Source organism: Canis lupus, chromosome 2 (genome assembly GCF_003254725.2).
Source record: "Canis lupus dingo isolate Sandy chromosome 2, ASM325472v2, whole genome shotgun sequence".
In the NCBI taxonomy this organism is placed as follows: Eukaryota; Metazoa; Chordata; class Mammalia; order Carnivora; family Canidae; genus Canis; species Canis lupus.
This window is the reverse complement of record NC_064244.1, coordinates 7,084,410-7,099,828: the sequence shown is the minus strand read 5'-3', so window position 1 is coordinate 7,099,828 and position 15,419 is coordinate 7,084,410. Positions and strand designations below refer to the sequence as shown.

The 15,419-nt window shown below is 39.8% G+C and overlaps 1 protein-coding gene and 1 long non-coding RNA gene across 4 annotated transcripts in view; one reads left to right on the top strand and one right to left on the bottom strand.

Moving 5' to 3' along the window:
- Positions 1 to 15,419, bottom strand: part of PRTFDC1 (phosphoribosyl transferase domain containing 1) — a 93,665-nt gene that overhangs the window by 37,661 nt on the left and 40,585 nt on the right. The window lies entirely within an intron of this gene.
- LOC112670307 (uncharacterized) overlaps positions 1,422 to 15,419 on the top strand; it is an 83,941-nt gene continuing 69,943 nt past the window's right edge. The window contains exon 1 of the long non-coding RNA XR_004814073.2: positions 1,422 to 1,574. This is a non-coding gene — a long non-coding RNA (uncharacterized LOC112670307). The remainder of the gene's footprint in view (positions 1,575 to 15,419) is intronic.

The following is a 15,419-nucleotide window of genomic DNA, read 5'->3' as shown; positions in this document are numbered from 1 at the left end:
CCAATAAGTGATGGAGCTGTGTGGTTCCATGCTCATATGCCCTGCAAGCACACCTAATTCAACAATTGAAATTTAAAGATGAATTGTGGGTGCTGTAAGTACACTTCTCCACAAGTAGAAAGGGACTGAGGTATTTCAGGAGGTAGGTGGCAATAAGAGCAAATTCTTCACTAGAAAATTGACATTTCAGGTTTTATTAAAGCATTAGTTATTTCTGGAGCAGTAAAGACCTAAAAGCAAATTTTGCCACCACTGGCTCCATATTAAGGCTGCATTAGTGAATTCTCAAACCTGCCACACAGAACACTGATTTCTGTAATTCCAGTTTTCATATGGCTGAGAGAAAAGGGAAAAGGAGTTTCCAAATTCTCTTAAAACCCTGGGATTTAGCTATCAATAGAAAATAAAATCCACCTAAACTCTGATCATTACAGCATCTGTCTTTGTAATGACAAGTCTGGCTACCAGGAACATGGAAATAGCACATCCCATATGACATAATATTACATATTTGAGAAAGAAACCTCACATAAAAATCAACCACAACTTTCAAAAATACAATACAGTATTCTTATTAACTATAGTCACCATGTTGTACATTGCATCATGTTAAGAGAGTAGATCTTAAAGGTTCTCATTACAAGAAAACAAATTTGTAACTATTTGTGCTGATGAGGCTAACTAGACTTATTGCGGCAATCATAAAAACAAAAAAATTTAGACGCAATTCAAGAGAGTATCCAAACAACAACAAAGTTTTAAAGTCTTTATTTATTTATTTGAAAAGACAGAGAGAGGGGGGTGGGGGGTAGGGGAGAACAGAGGGAGAGAATCTTTAAGCAGACTCCCTGCTGAATATGGAGGCCCATGCCGGGCTTCATCATCTTATGGCCCTGAAATCATGATCTGAGCTAAAACCAAGAATCAGATGCTTATGCAATTGAGTCACCCAGGAGCACCTAAAAAAAGTTCTTAAAGAGAAGAGCCCATGTTTCAATAATCAGATTACCATTTTAATAAAGTTTTGGAAATACTTATTTTTTATAACTAGAAGAATATATTTCATTAACTTACAATATTAATAGCCAACCTTATTGTGATAGATACTGTGTTGGGTTTTACCTACTTTATTTCATTTTCTAGATGAGAAAATGGCATCTTAATTAAACAGCTGTTCCAAACCCACTCAGTAGTTGGTGGGGCCAGACAGAAACCCAGGCCTGCTCATAGCAAAGTCCTCACATTTGACCATTATGTTGAACTTCAGGGAAATGATGCAGTATCAACTTGGCAATGTTAATGGCAGTGGTGCTCAAAAACAAGGGCCTGACGATTCCTACTTATCATGTCTATTAATAATGTGATAGATTCAAGACAGAAGGAAGTGCAGAAACTGCTTGTCTCCTGATAATGTCATTGTGGCCCGCAAAGGAAGTATTAAAATAGGGCTGCTCTGCTGGCTCTTTGGCTATTGGAACCACCGCTTAAGCTGTGAGTCATGCTCTTGGACCTCTGCCTCTGTGGACGCTGACTGCTCGATCTTCACTTAGAAACTCTCCTGGAGAGGAGGCAAGGTGGGTGTTGCTCTATCACGGCCTTGTGTAGTCATGGGAGTGTAGTGGTTTCTTTCCCATGTTATGCAGTTCAGAGTTCTGTGAAAGCACAGTGGAGCGAATGTAGACTTGTAGATGAGGCAAAGGGGCCGACACCCACATCCCACTCTACTTAGCCCAAAGAATACAGTAGCTCCACTTTTGAGGTTTTATGGCAGATATCACTTAAAACATTTCAGTGCTGAAAACACATTTGAAAACCACCAGCCTACTGGGAAACAACATAGCATGGTGGTAAATATCATGGCTTTGGAGCTTGACAATGTGGGTTCAAGTCCAGGTTCTACCATTCCTGGACCATGTGCTCACAGAGCAACTTAATCCACCCCATCTGAACCCCAAATACATCCTGGCTTAGAATAGGCATCAGGAAATGGTCGTTATTAACACTACCATCTGTCCCATTAGAGGATGACGAACTAGAGGGGAATCAGGTTAAAATCCAGAAAGAGAAGAAAAAATGCCTAATGCTTTTCTTTATAAAAGAAAAACTTGGGGCCTGGCTCCCCAGACAGGCCCGCCTGTGCTATATCTTCTAATTGTAAAACTGAATACCACTGTAGAGAATACTCAATCCCTTTCCTGTTATAAATGTGAAAACTGAGATCCAGGGAAGTTGTGATTTGTACCAAGGTTAAATTAAAAACCTATAGCCTATAAGCCATTCTGTTTCTATCTCCAAATAGGTTTTTTTTCTTCCTTCTGGAAATCTCTAAATTTTCTTACTCAAATAAATAAAGTAGTTTTCTATACATGGAGGGGCGGGGGTTGGTGCTCATGTGACATTAGGGAAAAGGTATAACACTGGACAAAAAGGGAAAGAAAAACCTTAAAACGTAGGAGAAATAGAGTTGGGACTGCTTCCCCACCATATATATATATTTAAATATCATTATTATTGATATAATAGGTTAAGGTAAGATTGCATTAAGGCATATTGATTTTCACTTTTAAATCAGTCTGTGTTTTTCATAGATATGTATTTATATATATATAAATGTAAATGGATTAAAAATTAAAATCAATATATTTTTTTTTAATTTTTTTTTTATTTATTTATGATAGTCACACAGAGAGAGAGAGAGAGAGAGGCAGAGACACAGGCAGAGGGAGAAGCAGGCTCCATGCACCGGGGGCCCGACGTGGGAATCGATCCAGGGTCTCCCGGATCCGGCCCTGGGCCAAAGGCAGGCGCCAAACCGCTGCGCCACCCAGGGATCCCTAAAATCAATATATTTTTAAAATATTTTATTTATTGGGGCACCTGGGTGGCTTAGTGGGTGGGCATCTACCTTTGGCTCAGGTCGTGATCCCAGGGTCCTGGTATAGAGTTACACATCAGGCTCCCTGCAGGGGAGCCTGCTTCTCCCTCTGCCTATGTTTCTGCCTCTCTCTCTCTCTCTGTGTTTCTCATGAATAAATACATTCAAAAGATTTTATTTATTCATTTGAGAGAGAGTAAGAGGAAGGGCAGAGGCAGAGGGAGAAGCAGATTCCCCACTGAACAGCAGGCTTGAAGTGGGGCTCAATCCTAGGGTCCTGGGATGATGACCTGAGCCAAAGGCAGATGCTTAACTGACTGAGCCACCTAGATGCCCTAAAATCAATATGCTTTAATGAAATCTTTTGATATATTAGGATAGATCCAACTATATTAATTTTTTTCACATAATAATTTTCAGACCACTGGATACTAGATCAACATATACTTAATCAAAAAATAAAGTGAAAATAGTTCCCTCCTTTCTTTCTTTTATTGCATGGACAGTGAAAATCTCAAGCATCGGCTAACTCTTTGGCCCTATCACACTCATGCCATGTATGCACAAAAGGGGCTTTTGGTCCTGGACAAGAGCAGCAGAGAAGTCAACAGTGTGTGCTCTAAAGGATGCTTCCCCTAGTTTTTAATTATGAGACATGGCCTGTCTTCACTTGGGGACTCTTCTTGAGAATCCCAGAGTTCACAAGTTCAACTTCTGATAATATAATGCTAGTTTTAGCCTGCTGCTAATGGAAGGGAGTGCAAATGCACCCTATTTGGAATCACTGCAAAGGAAAAGAGAAAGTGTGTCATTCAGTCCTTTGTGAGAGCACTGGGCGGTCAAATATTGCAAATGCTTTGGAAAAGGATGACGTGGAAGAGTCCTGAAAAGTGCCTCTGTGAAATCCAAGGTCATTCCAGCTCCATAGCAAAAGAACAAACTATTGTGAGTGCATTAAAAAAAATTTGAGAGCAATATGAGCCAAAGAAAGTCTCCTCCTTAGGGTCAGTTTCTCTGCCAGTAAAAGGGCTTTCCCATCCCCCTCAATCACTAAGTCTAAATGTAACAAAACCCAACAAAATAAAGCAAAAGTGCTCCTGCTACCTGCAATCATCTCTTAGGCTGCTTACTTGATGGTTTCTCTTCTCCTGCTCTCAGCATGAAGAGTGTTGTTGGTATTTTGGATCAAAATTAGGCAACGTGATATTTTGACAAAACCCTCTGATGGCAGGAAACTCTGTTAGCATTTTGATAGAGTGAGTCAGGCAGCGGCCAAGCCTTAGTACAGTGATAGGAGCGCCACCAGCATGATGCTTTAAAATGTAACAGAAATCCAGGACTTCTTTATAGAATGACCTGCTTTTCCCAAGAAGTGCAAACTGAAAAAACAATGAGTTAGTGCTTTTTGCTATAAAAATTGAGAAACATATTAAAGAAACAGAATGATCATATCCCAAGGTGGTGACAGCTGAAAAAAACACACACTTGCATAGACGCTTTTGGAAATACACATTAAATACAAATGTTTGTGACGGAAATCTGGTGCTAATGTATCAAAAGCTTTCAGAGAAATGTATAGAGAACAAACTGGTGGTTGCCAGAGATGAGGTGGCTGGGGGAATGGGTGAAATAGATGAAGGAGATTAAGAGGACACTTATGGCGATGAGCACTGAGTAATGTACAGAATTATTGAATCATTATACTCTATACTCTAACTATACTTGAATTACAAAAAAGCTTTTAGGAAGATCTGGTGACAACATATCAACATATCAAAAGCTTTCAAAGTATACCCTAATGAGACAATCCAAGACATATAAAGCATTTTATGAATAAGGAGGTTTATCACACCTTATTTATGGTGCAGTAAATTTTAAGGATCTAAATCCAGTAAGAGAGGATTACTTGAAAACTGTGAATATATTCAGATGGTGGGATTCTTCCTTGCATTAAAAGTGATATTATAGGGGCACCTGGGTGGCTCAGTGGTTCAGCATCTGACTTTGGCTCAGGTCATGATCCTGGGGTCCTGGGATCAAGTCCTGCATCCTCCCCTGAGGGGAGCCTGCTTCTCCCTCTGCCTGTGTCTCTGCTTCTCTCTCTCTCTCTCTCTCATGAATAAATAAAATCTTTTAAAAATTTTTATAAAAATTTTAAAAAGTACTCAGGATTTTCTCAACTACAAGTGATGGGTACCCCAACTGAACTAATTTAAACAGGAAGATGATTAATTGAAAGGAAGCGCTGAACAACCAAATTTAGGAAGGTAGGACATGGGGCAGTTTGAAGAATGGTGAGACTCTAGAACCAGGGATTCAGAGGGCCTTAGGACTCTCCCTTTCTCTGTCTTCTGCTTCCACTCTTTCTCTAGCCTGACATCTTAACAACCTCTTCACCCAAGAGAAAAGGATTTTTCCTTCTAAACTGAACTGTGAAAAATTCCATATAAGACTTAACTGGTCTGGCTTGGATCACGTGTCAGTCCCTTGGACCAATCATTATGGCCAAGTATACCTGAGATGCAGGGATTAGCCTGCTTTGTGTCAGATATCTACCCTTAGGTCAACAGATGTGATCAAGGGGGCAACCTGGACCCTCTATGAGAGTAGTGAAGTGGATGGAATTACATAATCAGGGCCACGGATGTAATTGCCAGAGGCTGGGGAGCCACACTAATTTGTCTCCCACAACTTCAGTTGATAATATATGATAATCACATTGATAATATGATTTGTCAGTGCTTTCCACAGTAGTTTGTCCTGATCTTTTTGGGAGGTTAAAGAGTATCTTTGTCTTACCTTTTTTTTTTTTTTAAGAAAAGGGATTCCTTTGTGACTGTGTGGTTGGGAAGTGCTCTGGGATAAAGGGCATCGGGTAAGGGTTGCACTGTTGGAGCTGTGCATAACTATGCCCAGCTACATTGTTTGAGTGGGATCGGATAGATGAGCTGCCATCACTGACAAAAGACTTCATATCTGCCACAGAACTTAGTGGGTAAGAAGTGGTCATGGGAAACAGCCATTTATCTGTTACATAGAAATCCAGTACAGTATTTCTAAAACGTGCTGATTTCTGACTAACCAGAAATGAACTCTATTATGCTATCATTAGAGATGCCATATGTGAACCATATACTTGAGAGAGAGAAAGAGAAAGAGAAATACACAAGAGCCTTTAAAAATCCAGTATCTCAAGACAATGGAGACAGATGACTATGACAAATGATGCTTATTTTAAACATGTTCCCACAGCAGTGAAATTCTCTAATTCTGCTTGAGAATAACCAACAATGTTGTGGGAAGTATTCTGAATTAGACAGCAAGGTTGCTTTGATGGATTTTCTTTAGTACACAGATGTAGTTATCTGTGGACCCCCTAAAGGGATTTAGGAAGCAAGCAAAGATGGATTGAAAATGAACTCACAAATTTTTTTTTAATGGAGAAAGTAGTAAATGTGTAGAGACTGCTAGCTGGTGAAGGTTTGAATATTAATCAAAAGGAACTTTAGTTGTTGCTTATTGTCCATTACTAGGCATAATTCCAGAGCACCCAATTGACTGATGCAACCTAGTTCTCCCTTACGAAAACCACAAATTAATATCATTTATCATACCGCTAAATTGAGAGAACTTAAATATTTGCCTCTTTAGAGTTTCTTTCCAAATATAAACTCTTGTGAACATCTAAACCAGTGCTGAGGAGATGTGAAAAACAGAACACGGCAGGGGTATTGGTCCACAGACCCTTCAAACGCTGGTAGTTCACGCACTATTTCATGCCAAGGCTCAAAGAGGAATAGAAACCAAAAAGCCAGAAACTCTTGGTTCTATAGCTGAATTTTTATAAAACCTTATGTAACTTGGTATTTTTGCAACTGAATTTTTCCCATCGACTTCTGTTGCACTAGAGAAGTTGCCCTCTTACCCTGGCCATTTAACAGAAAGGCAATACCTCAGAACCTTCCAGAATCTTGAATGGACATAGAGAAGAATGTGCTAACCAATTTGTGAAACAGAAATCGAGTGAAAAAAAAAAAAAAAAACATGCTCTTTGGGATACATAGCTTCTGAGTCTTTTAAATATTCTCATCAGATCCATTCATTGGATTAAAAAAAATATCAACTGTTTCTCCCGCAAATCCAATCAACATATCTAGATAACATCACTTGTGAGCCGGGTGAGTTTGGATTCTAGTTGCTAAATTTCATGCATGTTTATTTGCAGAATTAAAAAACACTAACCCTTACTAGGGTAAGTGCTGTTTATGAAGACTCCATATAAACATTTTATATAAATAAAATCTATGCATAAAGGCTATATTTAAAAAAGGAAATACCCTGCTTCCTGTGCATGTCCTTAAGAAAGGAGATTATTTCATGACCACCTGTCACTGATTGGTGTTTGAAATTATAATTTGAAATCTTTGGTCTGAAAGTTGAACCAACTATCAAACTACAAAGTAGTTAAACCCTGGAAATCCTATTTTAGCATCAGAAATGTGTCTAGGTTTCCAATGTGTTTCAGAATCATATGCCTCAGACACCATAACATAATTTAATAGACAACTGTATCTAGGTTCCTTTATTTACACATAGTTGATCCCAAGGCCACCATGAAAATCCCTCAGTAGTCAGGCTTTCATTTATTGAATGGCAGAGCAGGGTAACATCAGTCAGTAAGAAAAAAGGAACCTGCAATTGTGTGAGAAAGAAACTAACTGGATGCTTCCTTGTCAGCATCAAGTCAGCAATTAGAAGGGTAAGAGAAACCAGCTTTTAAAGAGAAATGACAATCATGGCCTCACCTCACTGATACATGCTAAAATGTGTTTTTAAAAAGGCTAAAACAAAATTTCCAATTTTCCAATGTTTTACTGGTCACACTTAAGTTTTATTTCTGTAAGACTTCTGTACTGAATCACTCAGAGATGGTCTAAAGATGTGGTGACTTGTCACAGGTATCCATCTACAAGGGTCCAAGGGTCCAAGCCCTGGAGTCTTCCCCATGACTATCCCTGCAATCCTTGCACCATCTATCCACAGAGAAGTGTTAGGTAGGCGAAATCTGCACAGCTGGGGTTGCTTTGGAGGCGAAAACTGCTTCAGCAAAGTGGGCGAGAGAAGAAAGCTGATGCTTTGGAGCAACGGACAGATTACTCATCAAAGCTGCCTGTTTAGCTGGATGGCAGAGCGATGGACCGCCTAGGATTTTTTTTTTTTTTTAATCTTTAAAATGTGCTTTTGCCTGGCAATAATTCATCTCTTCCTGGTTAGTTTGATCAGCCAATGCATACAGCTGTGGACCTATGCCAATGGCTCACTACTGTGGGTGTGGGGTACCAGGTCATTTTTATCTGCTCTGTGGGCTACGGCCAGTCATTGTAAAGAAGTGGATGTTCTTGGAATCTTAGAGCAAGGAGGAATTCTAGCAATTATCCAGGTCTGTCTTTTTACATATGAGACCTGGTCCACTTCTGCTCAAGACCCTGTGATTCAGTAGGTCCCATCAGAACCCCGACTAGAATCTCATCTTTAAAAATTGTGATCCACTGCAAACTGCCTATCTTAGGAAAAGAGACTCTTCTAGAAGCCCCAGGGGAAGTGGACTTTCACGTTTTCTTTCACACTGGACCAAAGAGAGTGACAGTGGAGTTCTTCTCTCACCACACAGTGACACGGTCTCTCCCCACTGTGTTTTCTACTCTCTCTCTCTCTCTCAAATAAATAAATAAAATCTTCAAAAATAAAAAAATAAATAAAAGATGCAAACCACAGGAAGGAATTAATAGATACAATCCCAGTTCTGAAGGAGCTCATATTTTAATGCAGTCATCCTGTGATACCCACTTATCTGCAGTTTTATTTTCTTCAGTTTGAATTACCTGCAGTTAACCGTGGTCTCAAAGCAGATGGTCCTACATCTGATCTATCAAAAGCTATGTCACCCTGTGTCATTCACCTTACTTCATTTCCTCATGAAGGCCTTTTATCATCTCACATCATCATCAGAAGGGTGAACATAGCACAATGAGATTTTTTTGAGTGAGACCACTTTCACATAACTTTCATTACCACATATTACTAAATTGTTTTATTTTATTATTGTTGTTAGTCTTTTACAGTGCCAGAATTAGACTTTATCATAGGTATATCTGTATAGGAAAAAATATAGTATATATAGGATTCGATACTCTCTGTGGCTTCAGACATCCACTAGTGATCTTGGAATGTAATCCCCCATGGTAACTGGGGACTATTATGTTTATAGAAAAAAAAAAAAAGAAGTCCTCCTCTTTCATTTTACAAAGGAAAGTACTAAAGCCTAGAAGGGTCACAGGGCTGGTTTTGGTAGAGCCAGGGGTAGGACTTGGTTTCCTGGTTGATATTCTCTTCCTACTGTGCTTCTTCTCTTTATCAGTCTGGCCTTCTGTTTAAGGGCCATCTTTGAAGAGGGTCACTCAGAAAAATGTACCATTTCATTTCTTCCTAGCCTTGTTCTAGTCTTTCTAAACTGTAAGCTGAAATTTTTAGTTTTTATGCTGATATATTATGCTGTAAATGTCTGAAATTTGATAGAGTTACCTCCTTTCAAGTGAAGTTTATTTGATAGAAACGAAGGATGTTGCCTCTGTACCAAACACCAAACCACCAAGGTTCTCTTTCAACTGAAACGTTTATTTTTTTTTGCATTTGCAAGTCTGAGATTCTCTTTATCATTTCCAAAGTTGATAAAAACTAGTATGTGACAGTTATCCACTTTGGAGGAATTGGTCACACTATTACATATCTTCATTGAGATATCTCTCCCCAAAAAAGTTTCCTCCACATCAAGAGTGAGTGGTACCAGAGGGTCCTGCAAGATGAAGTAGGCATGCCAGTATTTGTGAGAGCACATCACGGGGCATAGCAATCAGCTGTATGAGAGGCTTGGAACATGTCAGGTGCATGGCGCTGGTCATCTTCTATGCTAGCTCTTGGATCTCCTCTCCCTGACTTAGCATGCTGGAGCCATCTCCTCTGGAAACCCTAAGAATACATCTGAACCTCTAGGGACCTCTGATTATCCCAGAAATAGCCAGAGAAGACTAAACAATTGTTTATGAAACCCATTCTCACTTGGTCCTTTCCCTTCCCTACTGAATCTTGCAAGTGTGCGCTCCTCTTCCTTACCCCACCTCTTACTACATAGATATTATCCAAAATCTTATCCCCCATTTTCAGCTCATGTTCACATTCTGTAGGCAATCTCTTCCATAGTCTCAATTCCACCTGTATACTAACGACTCCCTGTTTTATTTTTATGGCTTGTTAAGGTGTCTTTAGAGTACAAAAAGTTCATATTCCTAATAATCTACTGGAAATCTCCACCAGGGTGTTCCATAGGCCCTTCAAAGTCAGTCTGTACAAAAGTGTCTGTTGTCTTTCCTGCTGACTGGTTTCTTCCTCCCGTGTCTCAGTGAGGACACATTATCCATCAGATACTCAAGCCAGAAGCCAAGAGTCATAAAATCTCTTCTCTTCTTTTTATCATCCATATTCAATGTTATCTATTAATTTAATCATCCAGAGGAATTGGTTACTAGTGATTACCTATTTCAATTTTTGTTGTGTTTTTGTGTTGTTGTTTTTTGAGAGAAAGAGAGAGAGCACGAGCGAGCAGGGGGAGGAGCAGAGGGAGAAGAAAAGAGAGAGAATCCCAAGCAGGCTCCAAGCACAGCAGAGAGCCCAATGTGGGGCTCAATCTCACAACCCTGAGATCACAACCTAAGCTGATAGCAAGAGTCTGATGTTTAACTGACAGACACCCAGATGCCCCTCATATATTTTTTGAGAATTAAATGAGAAAGTCCATATAAATCACTTATATATTGCCTGAGTAGTAGATATTCAATAAATTATTATTATTAGTCCTGGTAGTCTTATCACCACTACTGTAGCTGCTTTGATCAGAGAGACAGGTAGGTGGATGGATAGAAACATAGATAGATGTAGAGATATAAAAAGTGGCAGGATTCAGGTATTCACTCAAAATATTTGTAGACTGCTGACACCAATTCCAATGTGTGGGTTGTTTCACCATACCAAGCAATTCTCTGCCACCTTCTGGGTGTCCTACAATTCAACTTAATTCTGATACTGTTTACCTGAAGATAGCATCGGATTCCACAGGTTGAGAACTCAGTCCTACAAGACTAGTCTCCATTTCAGATGCCAATTGCAAGTTCCGGTTGTTACTTGTGCTCTGACCATCTGTTTATAAATCAGAGAGGCTCCTACAACCCCTTCCTTAATTAATTTTCCAAAGTGGCTCATAGAACTGAGGAAACCAGTTTACTCACTTGATTACTGGTTTATTGCAAAGGATATGAATCAACAGCCAGATGAAGAGAAACATAGGGCGAGTCCCTGAACACAGGAACTTATGTCCCTGTGGAGTCTTGGGCTTAGCACGGCAACACATGGATGCATTCTGGTTCATCAACTTGGAAGTTCTCGGAAGGCTAGCCTTTTGGGTGTTTTGGGATGCTTCATTACATAGGCATGATTGGTTAAATCACTGACCATCAGTGATTGAGTTCAATCTCCCATCTTCTTCCCTCCCAGAAAGTCAGGGTATGGGGGTAGAGGGTTGGGTGGGACTCCGAGTTTCAACCCTCTCATCATATGGTAGGTTCCATGGGCCACCAGCCTCCATGTCTAGGTGCTTTCCAAAACTCACTCGTTAACAATAAAAAGAAACCTTTATCATTCTCATCACAGGAAATTCCAAGGGCTTGGGGAGCTCTGTGTCAGGAAGTGGATGAAAATCAAATATGTATTTCTTATTATAAACCACAGTATCTACAATAAGCTAGAAACTTTTCTAGGTTCTGGGGACACTAGTGAACAAAACAGGTATCTTCTCTTATGGATCTTACATTTTAGTGAACAAAGACAGGGATTATGTACATACATAAATAACATATCTGCAGTGAAAATTTCTATCAAAAATAAAGCAGAATAAGGGGGAACAAAGGATGTGGGGGACACTATTTTAAATAGGGCAGTCAGAATGACATCTCTGATGAGGTGGCATTTAATTAAGAACCATTAAAAAAAAAAAAAAAAAGAACCATCCGAGTAGGGGGAGCAGTGGGTGGTATGGCTCTGAGTGTGACTATACAAGGTATATTTCAGGAAACACCAGGGGGCCAGTATGACTGGCATGGGAGTAGAAAGAAGAAGGGCTCATTGGTGGTGAGGATGGTGACCTCCTCTCACCCTGATATAATTTTTCAAAGTGTTATATTAACCTCACAGATTAGAAACCTGAGGCTTATCAAGATTCAATTCTTTGTCCAACTGCCTTCAAAATACTTCCACAAAGTCTCAAGCTAAGCCTGTTCTATCTGCTGCTTCCCCTCTGTCTTTGCCTTAGCCTAGAACCTCTTCCTGTCTTGCCTGGACTATGGCAATAGGCTCCTAACTAGCTTCCCCATTCCTAGTCTCTTCTACCTCTAATGCTTCAGCCCACCCTCAGAGTGACTTTATGCATCACAGCTGAGTGCACTTCCCTGTTTAAAGTCCTCCCATGGTTTCCCATACTCCACACCAGAGGGTCAGGGTCAACTCCAGAGGTAGAGCATGCTCATCTCTGCCACTCAGCTTCCTAGCATGTCCCATGCATGTGGTCCTCTACCCATGCCACAGCAGGTTCCCCTGATTTCTCAGCTTCCAACACCCCATCTCGTCTTGTCTGTAGGAGAGCCCCACTGCACATGCATGACCCACCTTAAAGGAGCCTCCTCCATCTCCCTCTGCTCCTATGCTTTGTAAATATGCCTCATGACAGTTCTGATTCCATTGTGACTGCTTGGTCCTCTCTAAAGTCAAGAGAGGCCTGGGCCATCCATCTTATGAAGTCTAAAGATATTGATTATGCAGAAAGGTTAAGAATTGCAAAATTGTGCAAATTTGAATGCTTACATAACACATACACGCACATGCATGCACACACACACCCATTGCTAGATGCAGGTGGACTATACTGAAACTTGGGACAAACGACTTGTATGAATGAATGAATGAATGTGTCTTACCATGTGAAACAAAGAGAATAATATTTTTCTTCATAAATGGTCAGAATATAGACCACACAGAAGGCACACGAAAGGCTGTCTTTAATTTTCTTTTTAAAATACCCTTGGCATTTCTGCTAAGAGGCCAGTGAACTGGAATATTTTTATTAATCAGGGAAATAAAAGTGAGATTGCTACAAGACCTCATTTCATGGGAGCAACTGTGGCCACAAGGCTCACATGTAAGCCTTGAAAGCTGGCTTGAGGGCTGCTAGCTGCTTGCTCCCATTTGAGCATCAAGGCTCTGGTTCTGAAAGGCAGGGGTTCAAAGGAAAAGAGAAATGGACATGTCAGGAGATCTTGGTACTCGTCCTGGTTTTGCTGCTGGTTTATCTTTCCTTTAATAGAATTCTCTGGAATATAAGCATATAGTTATGTTTAATCATATCCACTGAGAATATAAAGCAGCTTATGTCTTACTTTCCTGAGTATAAAAGTCACATGAAAACACTTTAGAAAAACAAGATAGTGTAGAGTGCCTGGGGCAGGGAGGAGTCAATCAGTTAAGTATCTGTCTCCTGATTTTGGTTTAAGTCATGGTCTCAGGGTATTGTGAGATGGAGCCCCATGTCTGGCTCCACATTGGGTGTGGAACCTGCTTAAGATTCTCTCTCTCTCTCTCTCTCTCCCTCCCTCCACTCTCTCTCTCTCTCTCTCTAAAAAAGAAAGGAAGGAAGGAAGGAAGGAAGGAAGGAAGGAAGGAAGGAAGGAAGGAAAAGAAAGAAGAAAGAAAGAAAGAAAGAAAGAAAGAAAGAAAGAAAGAAAGAAAGAAAGAAAGAAGAAAGAAAGAAAGAAAGAAAGAAAGAAAGAAAGAAAGAAAGAAAGAAAGAAAGAAAAATGGGATAGTGTAGATAAGCATAAAAATGGAGAACTGGAAACTGATAATGAGTTGTATGAGTTAGAATTTACACAGGATAAAAGTATCTGACTTCAATCACTTCCAGGCTAATTCTTTGGGAAAAAAATGACTTCTATGAAAATAGCAACATAATCATTTTTGATTATGACACTTCATTTGGGTTCTGTCAATCTTGTGAAGCCCCACCAACACCACAGAGGAAATTATATTTTTTTCAAATATAATGTCTAACAATCAAAAAATATTTGGAGTAATTGCCTTCTTTCTTTTTCTTGCCATCCTCTTTCATTTTAAAACTACATGCAAATACATTTCAAAGTGAAGTATTCTAACCCAGTACAAATAGAGGACAAGGAATAAAAGACTATTTCATTCTGGAGTCAGGCAACAAAATGTCATAACCTTTGCCCTAAGAGTTTGATTTTCTGTAAAAGTTCTTTACAGAGTTTTCTAGCAACCAAGTGTTTTGAACGTTAAATGTGGGAAAATTTTACTTGAGGGCAGCACTGCTTTCTAGGATTTGATCCAAGACATTTCAAGTGAACATTGAATAAGGCCTTTTAGAATCATTTCACTGACTGCTGCTTGATGTGCACCTAAGGCCCTTGAGGCCCACATCACACGCTCCTATCACCACCACTCTGGTACAGAAGACCCTCAGTGTATTTTTGTTGAACTGAATTGAATTGAACATGACTTCTATCTTTCATCAAATAAAGAACTGGAAGACCACCATATTGTATTTCAAGGCAGTGTTTCTAATGCCCAAACAATGTTTCTTTACACATTTTGATATTTTTCACAATCTCAGGCAGGAAGAAATATACCACCAAGTGATGAAGTGTCCCCTTCTCCCCACCACCAGGAAGAGCTTGAATGCTGGAGTTTTCCATGAGCTGCTGTGCAACTCATTGGATCTAGACCTATTTCCACTCTGGCCCTGGTAACTGAGGTGGGGTGTGGAGGCAGGGGATGAACATTTAGAGTTAACCCTTCTTCTAAGTAGTGCCTTTGATTCCAGCTCCTTCGAGAAATACAGAACATCTCTGGCTGGGGTGAGCATGTAGGAAAGGAAGCAGGCGTTTTAAACATAAACTCCCCTCCTGGGATGATCAGCCTTAAACAGGGCATCTAACCTTCCTCATAAGTGAAGATCTACCGCAAAGATTAGAGAACAATATCACAGGACTTTCAATAAATAGCTAGGGTGCAAGTTCCCTTTTTATTATACAAAAGTATCCATTACTCATTATCTCACTGTTCCGCACTCATTTGTTGGAACATCTGTTTCCCTTACTAAGCTGTGGGTCCATTTAAGGACAGGGATTGTCTACAATTGTGTAATGTTTTCACAAATTTGCAAGATCTAGCAGAATCACTGATGCACAGACTTTCAGCAATTCACTTACATGGATGAATTTTAAAATACTGCATGTATTTCTTCTTAATTTGTCAGCTTTATATGAGGAAAAAAAATGTCCCTTTCTTCTAATAGTGAAAGACTAATATGCTGCACCTGGCATTAGATGTAGATTTCAAAATGTTCTCACTCCATATTTTACCCTCT